Raw genomic sequence first — 12214 nt, 5'->3', positions numbered from 1 at the left:
GTTATTTCAACGTTCTTCAAGGCTTTTTGGCTCATGTTTTTATGTAAGAAAATTCAATGCGTATGTTACGCATATAATGTCCACATCGAGAAGACTCAATTGTAAATATTTTGGTTCAATGTGTTAATGTATGTTATTGTTGATTATATAATTGTAGTCAGTTTTGTGGACTGAATAAAAAAGGATCATTTGAATGAAAACATTAACCGTACTTATATTATTAATGTAATTTAATGAAAAAAGTAACAACAAATCTCAAACAATCATAATTTAAGCAATTAAAGTATAAATAGTACTTAATGTTTTTTAATTTACAATTTATCTTTATTATAATGCAACATATATATATTTTTTTTAACCATAAGCATATATAAATCATAAATATTTGAAATAATGTATAAAAAAATGTAAAAATATAATTAGCATCAAGTAACAGCAAGTCAAGTAACAGTTTTTTTTATTGTATTAGGTAGAAAATAAATTTTAATCAATGTGCCAGGACAATATGCCTCCAACCCTGGGAACTTATATGTTATATTCCTTGTAAATATAGGCCCAAGCCAGACCAAAACAGTTAGTATTGCTGCTTGGCGGTATATTATATGAAGAGTGGGTGGTACCTACCCAGAATGAGAATAATCCAACACGTTAAATATTAATCCAAAACTAACAGCACAAACATTTTAAGTATCACTGCGGTATGGAACTCTAGACGTTGAAGAATGGCTGTTATTCATCTTGTTGGATTAAATTTAATGAGAGTACTGTTACACTTAGCAAATTACAGTATGTTTTCTGTCACCTACACGGATAACCCGAAAATGACACAAAAGTAGATTTATCATAAGGATAAGTTCTCACAGAACTTAAGACAAAAACATATCTAAATGTTCAAATATTTTAGTTAATAATGTCGTTCCGCACCTAAGTATGGTTTAGATTAAATTAAGGTTTTTTTTATAACTATACAACTAAAACAGCAAATAATAAAACAAATCAATTTTGATCAAGGAGGTTTTTTATATTTTTTCTCTGGAATTGCTCTTGCATTCGCTATGTGTTTCATAATTTTTATCGATCTAAACAGGCCGATTGATATTTTACGCACTCTCACATAAATTATAAATTGCTACATTACTATGAGACCTACTACTACCTTTCACTCGTGACTGCCTCGTTGGTATAGTGGTCTGGTCTGTCAGGAGCTAAACCACGCGTTTATCGCATGCATGTTCGCAACACCACACCCGGCCCCGATGGTATTCCCGGGCAGGCGTTCGTGTTAGCTTCGGCTTCATTGGGGAGTGGCCTGAGGCGGCTCTTCGACAGCTGCCTCCGTACTGGTACGTTCCCCAAAGTCTGTAAGCAGGTGAATTTGGTTCTCTTGAAGAATGGATGGCAGGGCGGGCTGCAGAACCTTATGGAGCGGGAGGGAAAAAGATAATAATCAATAGGCTGCAGAATCTCTTTATGCGTACCGTCCCATATGCCTGCTGGACGAGGCTGACAAGCTTTTTGAGCAAATTGTCTCGTCTGTGTGGGCATCTGTCACGTGTTGACCCCGACCTGGCTGAGTGTCACTTCGACTTCCAGCAGGGCCGTCCGACTGTCAACATGATATTGTGCGTCCGGTCTCTGTCAGAGCAGACGGTGGCTCGGGGTGGCGTAGCGTTGGCGATAAGTCTCGATATCGTCAACTAGCAAGCGTCGTAGCGCGCTTTGCGCCCTTGGACATTCTAGCGGATATGGACGCGAGAATCTATAAACACCCGCATCCTCCATCAACAGTTAAAGCGTCCCCTCTTCGAGTGGAGCGTACGTTGGAGGCGTGCCCCGCGTAGAAAGCAGAGAGGGAGATTCTGTCCATGAGGTCATACAAGAGGCTCTCACTGTGAGCAACCATGTCAGCGATGCTCAACAGGGAATTGGCGTGGAGGGCCGTAGCCTCCTTCTGTGAGACCGTCATGGTCAAAAAGGAGATGGTGGAGCGGGAATTAGGGACGCGTGAATTAGGGACCTTGCGTGTCCTATTTCAGACGGCCCTGAGGAGGACGGCAGCCGGAATGGCCTTGCACTGCTGTACGCGTTAGCGAGGAGTTCTGGGGGCAAGATTATCTTCGCCCGCTGAGGAGAACTCCGCCGAGCCACGAGCGGAGCATAGTATGGAAGGGAACCCCATGGGACCCGGGTACCTTTATGCAGGTTTTCACTGCGTGAAAAAAAAAGTGGTCTGGTCTGGAGGACTATTACTTGGACTATGGTTGCTGCTTCTTTTTGTAACCTATAAACGAAGAATAAATAGGAGAACCAAAGACAAATATAACTGGACTCAATCAATAGAAGCTAGATTTAAGATATATAACGCATTTACGCATCATTGATATTTGTGCGAATTTTTCTGGCACAGTGTGATCAAGTTCAATCGGAGAAGGAGTATACGGAAACAAATCTTTAACAGATTTACGTATTTTAAACGCTATGCAAAAAGCTCTACTATATCACACTACAAATAGTTATTGATGAATATATCTTTATTTATAATACAACACTATTTTATTTATTCTTTTTATTTATTCTTTAATTTTACTTCTAAAGTTTCAATAACAGCTTCGCCAATATTTAGGACGCGATATTTTTGCGTATCCATAATGCATATCCAAAAAAAGCCGTGATGGCCCAGTGGTTAGAACGCGTGAATCTTAACCGATGATCGCGGGTTCAAACCTGGGCAAGCACCACTGAATTTTCATGTGCTTAATTTGTGTTTATAATTCGTCTCATGCTTGACGGTGAAGGAAAACATCGTGAGGAAACCTGCATGTGTCTAATTTCATTGAAATTCTGCCATTCTTAGAATAGTACTCCCCCAATCTCATCCCGTGGGTATCGTGAGAGGCGACTGAGGGACGGGGAAAAGGTGGGATGGGCAGCAGCGTCCCCCCCCATAAACATCTTACCCCCCTACTGCGCTCGCCAACACGCCTGCCCAGCGCGGCGAGTATGGGCAAACCCCCCCTTAATGGCAGATGCGCCCAAAAAAAGGCCCCCAGTTACCGGCAAGCCCGCTAGGCCCGACCAACGTAGCGGTCGCGGTATCGGCAGGGCAGGTGCTAAGAATCACCGGTTCACGGCAGGCTACCGTATAAAACAACTGCACATGGCAACGTACAATGGACGCTCGATGAGGCTGGACCATCACCTCGCCGAATTAGAAGTAGAGTTAAGTCATATAAACTGGCATATACTGGGGTTATCTGAAGTCCGAAGACAGGGGGAGGACACGATAACTCTAGAGTCCGGTAACTTACTCTACTTCCGCGAAGGTGATAACCTCTCCCAGGGTGGTGTCGGTTTTCTAGTCAAAAAGGATCTCATTAGCAGCATTGTGGAAATCAGTAGTGTGTCGAACCGGGTAGCGTACCTTGTCCTAAAACTTTCCGACAGGTACTCCCTGAAGGTCGTATAGGTATATGCGCCAACTTCGACATACTCTGATGATGTGGTCGAAGCGATGTACGAGGACATCGCAAAGGCCCTCAACGACACCTCGAAGGCCCACTACAATGTTGTTATGGGAGACTTTAATGCTAAAGTGGGAGTACAAGATAGCGGTGAATCGAAAGTCGGACCTGACGGCTTGGGCTGCAGAAATCACAGGGGGCAAATGCTGGTAAACTTTCTCGAAGCGCAGGGGCTCTTTTTGATGAATTATTTATTCAAAAGAAGCCTCAGAGGAGGTGGACCTGGCGAAGCCCTGATAACGTGACAAGGAACGAGATAGACTTTATCATTTCGAATAAAAGGCACATATTTAGAGATGTTTCAGTGATCAACAGGCTTAATACCGGAAATGATCACCGCTTGGTTCGAGGCACTCTAAATATCGACTGCAAAGCCGAAAGATCGAGAATAATGAGGTCTACTCTCCGACCTACCATGCTCCAAGCTGCTCAAGACTCCGAAAAGTTCCAAATGGAATTTCAAAATTAATTCACCGCGTTGGAAACCGTAAGCAGCATTGATGAGAAAACCGACACGCTGGTCAAAATACTGCAAAACACATCCCGCAAGTGTTTTCCGCCACAGAGAAGAGACAACGCACCAAAACTCTCTGCTGAGACACTCGAGCTCATGAGAAAACGACGAGAACTACGATCGTTTTTGTCAGATAAGGCCTTCAATCGAACAATAAAAACGCTGACGCGACGCGATCTCCGACACTCCGATACCCGTGCCATCAAGGTTGCGATCGAGCAAAATCGGGGATCGAAAGTGTTCGCTCGCAAGTTTGGGAGGCCGCGTCTGACAAAACTTAAAACTGAAAATGGTGGGGTCGTTACCTCTAGGCCTGAGATTATCGGAGAAGTAGAGAGGTTTTATGGGCAGTTGTTCTCTTCAAGATCGGATAAACCCGTGGGAATCAGTATTGATGACCAGCGCGCCCCTCTTATGCGCCATTACTCCGAGGAGCTCCCGGTCGTTGACCAAGGAGAGATTAGGGCTCTAGAACAGCTTAAAAACAACAAAGCTCCGGGAGATGACGGAATCACAACAGAGTTGCTTAAGGCAGGCGGGACTCCGGTCCTGAAAGAGCTAGCAAGCCTCTTTAATTCCGTCATCCAACATGGCAAGACCCCGGAAACGTGGAGCGGGAGTGAGGTGGTACTGTTTTTCAAGAAAGGTGATAAAACCCTCTTGAAAAACTACAGACCAATCTCCCTCCTGAGTCACGTGTATAAGCTGTTCTCAAGAGTCGTCACGAACCGTCTCGCCAGACGACTTGACGAGTTCCAGCCCCCAGAGCAAGCCGGCTTTCGATCAGGCTACAGCACCGTGGACCACATCCATACTGTTCGGCAGATTGTGCAGAAGACCGAAGAGTACAATCAGCCGCTGTGTATGGCATTTGTGGACTACGAGAAAGCCTTCGACTCCATCGAAACCTGGGCAGTTCTCGACTCATTGCATGTCATATCGATTGGAGATATATCGAGGTACTGAGATGTCTGTACAACGCCGCTACAATGACTGTCCACATCCAGGACTGTAAGACGAAGGCGATCCAACTGCGCAGAGGGGTAAGACAGGGGGATGTAATATCCCCGAAACTGTTCACCAACGCGTTGGAAGACGTTTTCAAAACGCTGGATTGGACTAGGTATGGAGTCAATGTAAACGGCGAGTACATCTCACACCTCGATTTGCCGACGATATCGTCATCATAGCAGAGTCGCTGGAACAACTCACCGAAATGCTGCGTAGCCTAGGCGAGTCTTCCCGGTGTGTCGGTCTCGGTATAAACTTGGACAAGACCAAGGTCATGTTTAATAGGCATGTCGTGCCGGGACCGATATACGTCGAGGGGAAACCTCTCGAAGTTGTTAGTGAATATACCTACCTAGGACAGATAATACAAGTCGGTAGGAACAACTTCGAGAAGGAAGCCGATTGAAGAATTCGCTTGGGATGGGCAGCATTTGGCAACCTTCGTCAAGTCCTCAAGTCATCTATACCGCAATGTTTGAAGACGAAAGTCTTCAACCAATGCGTCTTACCTGCCATGACATACGGTGCCGAAACGTGGACACTAACTGCGGGACTAGTCCACAAATTCAAAGTCGCTCAGCGTGCTATGGAGCGAGCTATGCTCGGAGTATCTTTGAAGGATAAGATCAGAAATGAGATTATCCGGAAAAGAACCGGAGTCACCGACATAGCTTGCAAAATTAGCAGGCTGAAGTGGCAGTGGGCTGGTCACGTATGTCGTAGGACCGATGGCCGTTGGAGCAGACGAGTCCTAGAGTGGAGACCGCGAATCGGCAAGCGCAGCGTAGGGCGCCCTCCAGCCAGGTGGACCGACGACCTTAAGAAGGTGGCGGGTACCAACTGGATGCGGAAGGCGGAGGACAGGGAGCTTTGGCGCACCTTGGGAGAGGCCTATGTTCAGCAGTGGACAACGATTGGCTGTTGATTGATTGATTGATGTGTATTCCACCAACCCGCATTGGAGCAGCGTGGTGAAATAAGCTCCAAACCTTCTCCTCAAAAAGGGAGAGGAGGCCTTAGCCCAGCAGTGAGACATTAACAGGCTGTTACTGTATAATGCATATCATAAATTATTGAAGATCTCGCCCAATTATTACGCGTCACTGCATTGTCAAACTTGTTTATTTGTCTTTACTCCTCTTGTAGTTAGAATAGGCTAGTAAAGCTGACTCGCAAACTATTTTTTTAGGTTAATATTTTAAAAAATAAAAAAGTTGTTGTACAACTAATTAGACATGGAATAAATAAGAACATAATATGTTTTCGAAATTAAGAAACATAATGTTTTGTATATTATTCTCAATAATTTATGACTCATGTAAATATCAATAAATATATGGTTTTGTTACAAATGTACATATTGACTCCGAGATAGTTTAATCATTCGTGTATGTAGTCTGCGCCTAAGCGAGTCACTCGTTATATAAGCGAGCTCACGTTTCACTAATATTGTGCTTAGTCGCCTATCTCCATTGTTATTTTGGTCACGAATTCGTCGCACGTCGATAGCAATACCTTAATAGCCCATGGGAAGTGTTTGATTGAATCACAATTTTGTGAGATGCCTCCATGATTATTGGCATATTGGTTGAAATACACAAGTTAGATATTATGTAGCTAATGTACTTATTACTTATAATATATGAACTGATTTATAGGAAAATATAATATTTATATTTTTTTAAATATAATAAGTTTTTAAACTAGCTTGCCAACTTGTTATTAGCATTAATAATTTCAAGTTTAAAACATTGCAAAATTAAAATAACTTTTAAGAATATTTTTCAAACTGTTTTACTTATTTATAACACATTATTAAGTGTATATTATTAATGTATGGTATTATATGAATATGGAATAAACTTTTTTTTAGAAAGCTAATCAATAGTCACTTACTAAGTAGAAGTATTATCTTTAATGTCTAGATTGAAGCTATTAAACATTTTTTATCACGTATCGATTCAATTGTTTATACATTTTTGTTCTTGGAATAAAAAATTCTATATCATTCACGACATCATTATTGTATGCAAAATACGTTCTATATTCAAGGAAGACAGGCAAATGGGTCAACCAATTGTAACTAATTACGTTTGCTCATAGACATTTCAAGAATCACAAGCCACTCCTTACAATAGCAATCTTTGACCACAAGTCCTAAGTCTCTCGTTCCTGTTATTGCAATATTTTACTTATTCTTCAAATCATAATACTCCAATACATAGTTAATATGTCTTATAATAATAACTAGATCCTGTTGTATTTACTCAGTTATTGCCTTGTGGTTTATATAATTGGATTGACATAACAACTTCCGGTAACCAACATATTGACTGTATGAGGGGGAGGCTTTACATAACATTTGATTGTAATAAAAAATTTATAATATAAACCCAGAGTCAGCACGAAGACCGATAATAAGTTCTTGGTTAGGCACAATAATATTTAAATGTATTTTGTCAAATTTACAAATCAAAAAAACATTTTAAGCAAAATTCATCTAAATATGTATTAAATGTTTATAATAACATCTCTACAAATGATGGCGTGTAGTAGCGTTGAAGTGACCGACTGCGTCCATTTTCAACGGAGACTAGCCCACTACACAGAAGATGTTATAGTACACAAGTGTATTTACAAACACAAGTATTATATATATTCCTTCACTTTTATAGCTTTAGAGATCAGAAGCAGTACATGCTTTCCGAACGCGAGTTCGCGAAACGCGAGAACCGACTTTTGAAAAACCCGATAACATTTTTATCCCATATTAATATACAAACATTAAACTTTGTGATCTATAATAGTACAAGTTAGCCAAAATCAACGACACAGTTGAAATTTAGTAATATTAGTACAAAGAGAAATTCTCTAGCCACGGCTTAGTCTGCCCTTACAATTAAATTTTCTTTAGAGACATCTTCTATTAATGCAAATTGGAGTAAATAGATCGTCGGTCGAATTCAATTATTCAATTAAATGTTCAAACTTAAATCAAGTCAATTTAGAGTCGTAATTATTATTAACGAATATACGAACATATTTATATATATTCGTTATTATACAAACAAAATCATATTAAAGAACAAAGAATCAAAATTTGTGAATTCCAAACTTGCAGATTTGTCAAAATTTGGGCACTTAACAGAAACTTAAAAACATAGGATCTGGAATAATTTAACGTGTTAAGCTGTGTACCTTTCTGAAGGTTCCCAATGCGAGAAAAGAAAAACTGCTCATACACAGAGACATTCAGCCCATTGCATTACCTTCCGTGGCAAAATTTGTTATGTCCCATAATACCTGTAATTTTTGGTACTGTTTTTTGGCGATAGAATAGTAATTGTGTGTGATAACTGCACCTTGGCCTGTACAAAACTCCATACGTAGGTATTCCCCACCGAGCACGGGATATATTCAAAACAAAAACTTAGTAGATATTAACCGGAATTCAATTCACAGTCCTTGGTGTTATATTGATTGAGCCATCTTGGCTCTATACTTTTTCTATCCGGAAAAAAGGCATTTATTGTTATATTGACTGATAAAAAAAATGTTTTCCTTTAATATTCTTCTTATATTATAAATATATCATTCAAAGTTCCACGCAAATATTTGTATTTCTATAAAAAAGGAACTTCATTTATTTTTGTGAGAAGCGAAAAAATTATTTTGCAGTCTCCAGGGCTCTCGGAAAATCTACAAAATATCTTTACACACCGCAGGGTAAATTAATTTCAAAACGAAGTTATTAAGTCTACTATAAACAGTTACTTTGATTGGTGTATAAAATATAGGCAATGAACTATATTGACGTTTAATTAGAATTTAAAAAGTAAACTATAATATTTTAAATATCGATCCTTATTTATTATTTTAGTTTTAAATTAATGATGAAACTCGATTCGCAACATTTAACACAGTCGTGATCTTTATTTTAATTTATTAAAATTTTATTTAAAATAAATATGAAAAAATTGAATTTACAAACACATTACAATTTTACATAAAGTATCTTCTAATTAAATGACTACGTAGGCGATAATATAGTGCACACAAGTTTTTTTTTTCCCTGGCTATTAATATCCGATAAGATGGCAACCCCGTATGGCTGGAAACGGATCAGTTTTATTTTTGCTGCGTTATAAAGTAGCTACTAGACTACAATGAAGGAGTTAATCTTATCTTACGGTTAATGCTATCACGTAAACCAACAATTAAGCACACATCGTATAATATATTTCGTATAAATAAAGCCGTGGCTTGGCAGCTTCAGAGTAGAATAAGCCTATCTCAAGCCCTAGGTGTCGTAAGCGTAGAGTTAGGGTTTTGTTTTTGTTATTTGTTATAAAAAAATTTTTAATTACATTAATAGAAAAAAAATCTACCAGTGCAACAAAAAAAAAAAAACAAATTGTTTTCCTGTACACTGTGAATTATTTTTTTTATAACAAACACTATAAAAAATTAACATGAGTACAAATACCAACAAATAAAAAATAACACGGTGGGTAAGAATATAAACACCACACTTACACAGTTACTAATCCAAAGAAATTATGAAAAAATAAATACAGGGTATTAAAATTTATTTACCTTTGTTTGCGTTAAAGTAATAGTTAGTATTATAAAATTGTAATCCTATGTGGCCTAAAAGGCTTCAGTAATGAGTAACGCTGTTGATTAAAAGTAAAAATAAATAAATAAGTTCATACATCGTTACTATAAGTACTTAAAGTAACAGCTGTGAAAGTCCCACTGCCTTAAGGCCTCTTCTCTTTTTTTTAAGAATAATATTTGGAGCTCATTTCACCACGATACTCAGATGCGGGTTGGTGGAATACACATGTGGCGGAATTTCAGTGAAAATAGATACGCATGTACCTCTCGATGTTTTCCTTTACCGTCAAGCAAAGGAATGAATTATAAAAACAAATTAAGTACATGAAAATTCGGTGGTGCTTGCCCGGGTTTGAACGCACGACCATCGGTTAAGATTCACGCATTCTAACCACTAGGCCATCTCGGCTCTAAGTACTTAGCACTTTAATAAAGCTTACAATGGAAATGATCCGATCAGCATAAGTGTTTTCCAAGCCAAATGTACCATCATTAACACTTATATCTACTTTATTCTTTCATGCAGTGTGATAAAAATAAAATAAATGTAATGAACACTGAAGAATGAACGATAATAATGATAATAATTAAAGGTCTCAAGGTCAATGGATCAGCATTATTAATATTTCATAATAATTATTTTGTATTTTAAAAATCGATGTGTTTACAGTCGCGTAGTATCGATAACGTTTAATTACGTTGTTTTGACTTTATATAATTATAAGTTCCTACAAATTAGTTACATTAATACAAAGATGCACTGTTTAACTGCTTTATAAGATATCCTAACTTAACTATTAAATGTCCAATATGTTCTAGTATAATACAAGCATGGAGTTCGTAATCAAACAGAACTTCCTTTACATCAATCTCAAACTGTTAATGAGTTTCCAAAACCGTTTCCAGCTTCAATATTTATTTATATTCCGACCTCACGTAACTATTATGGAACCTGAGTCTTCAATTAGAATTTCAAAATTTGTATTATTAATTTTATGTCAAATTTGTTAATTTTCACGTCGTAACGCCTTATTCGATCGCCAGTGTTGTAAGCTTATATGTAAAAACACGCGTTAGGTTAATTTTTTTATCCTAATCAAATAATTAAAACGCATCTCACACGTCTATCCTATATACCAAAACAGCCTGTGAATGTCCCACTGCTGGGCTAAAGGCCTCCTCTCCTCATTTTGAGGAGAAGGTTTGGAGCTTATTCCACCACGCTGCTCCAATGCGGGTTGGTGGAATACACATGTGGCAGAATTTCAGTGAAATTAGACACATGCAGGTTTCCTCACGATGTTTTCCTTTACCGTAAAGCACGAGATGAATTATAATCACAAATTAAGCACATGCAAATTCAGTGGTGCTTGCCCGGGTTTGAACCCACGATCATCGGTTAAGATTCACGCGTTCTTACCACTGGGCAATCTCGGCTGGGCAATCTCGGCTTTTTTTTTATCCTATATAGGTTTACATTAATTTGTAAGTATATTTTGTTGTGAGATTATTATTTAATAAAAATACCTATTTTGATTATTTAAGCTGTAATATATCAACTTCAGAGTGTACAGCACATTACAGATAGTTTTGTAGTGCCCTTATATATATAAAACACAATTGTGTTGTTTTTCACATTTTAATCTTTTGATATTTTTAGGTTCGGTTTTAAAATCTTACCCTTTTTTAGAACATAATATGAAATTGAATATTTTATTACTTAGTAAATAATAATAAATATAAACCATAGTTGAAAAAATAAATAAAAATATTAGACTCAATTTTAAAAGTTCAGATGTATTTATAAGCTCATAATGGAAGCTTACTGTAGAGACATATTAATCGGTAAAGCTCCTGCAAAATAATTAAAAACCTCCCTCTGGCTAAGCTTAATTAAAGGCTAATATTTTTTGCATATTCTGCAAACAAATGCCATTAACATATAAAAAAGTAACTTATAATGAATTGTATTAAATACATTTTTATTTAAAACATTTAAAATATTTTCTGTTGCTTCTCAATTAATTTTAATTATGTAATTTTATGTATGTACGGATAAATAAGCCGAGATGGCCTAGTGGTTAGAACGCGTGAATCTTAACCGATGATCGAGGGTTCTAACCCAGGCAAGCACCACTGAACTTTCATGTGCTTAATTTGTGTTTATAATTCATCTCGTGCTTGACGGTGAAGAAAAACATCGTGAGGAAACCTGCATGTGTCTGATTTCATTGAAATTCTGCCACATGTGAATTCTACCAACCTGCATTGGAGCAGCGTGGTGGAATAAGCTCCAAACCTTCTCCTCAAAAGGAAGAGGAGGCCTTAGCCCAGCAGTGGGACATTAACAGGCTGTTACTGTTACTGTTACGAAAAAATATTAATGATTTTGTGAGAAAATGGTATACTCATAACATTGGTACAAGGCACAAACACAAACTAATTACTCCCGTTACTCGACTGCATAGAGTCAGTAACTCTTTTGTAAGGCAATGTATACCGAATATTACGAGTTCAAGCCCATCAAGTACCACTAAATTTTCATGTG

At 38.1% G+C, this 12214-nt stretch overlaps 1 protein-coding gene across 1 annotated transcript in view; it reads right to left on the bottom strand.

Annotated features, from left to right (window-relative positions):
• The window catches only part of LOC126769419 (serine/threonine-protein phosphatase 4 regulatory subunit 2), a 248837-nt gene extending 239296 nt beyond the window's left edge, over nucleotides 1–9541 (bottom strand). The window contains exon 1 of the mRNA XM_050488184.1: nucleotides 9533–9541. The gene's annotated coding sequence lies outside the window, so the exon portion shown is untranslated. The remainder of the gene's footprint in view (nucleotides 1–9532) is intronic.
• Nucleotides 9542–12214: the final 2673 nt, after the last annotated feature.

Source organism: Nymphalis io, chromosome 7 (assembly GCF_905147045.1).
Source record: "Nymphalis io chromosome 7, ilAglIoxx1.1, whole genome shotgun sequence".
Classification (NCBI taxonomy): Eukaryota; Metazoa; Arthropoda; class Insecta; order Lepidoptera; family Nymphalidae; genus Nymphalis; species Nymphalis io.
Note: the sequence above shows the minus strand (reverse complement) of the source record. Positions and strands in the feature narration are given on the sequence as shown.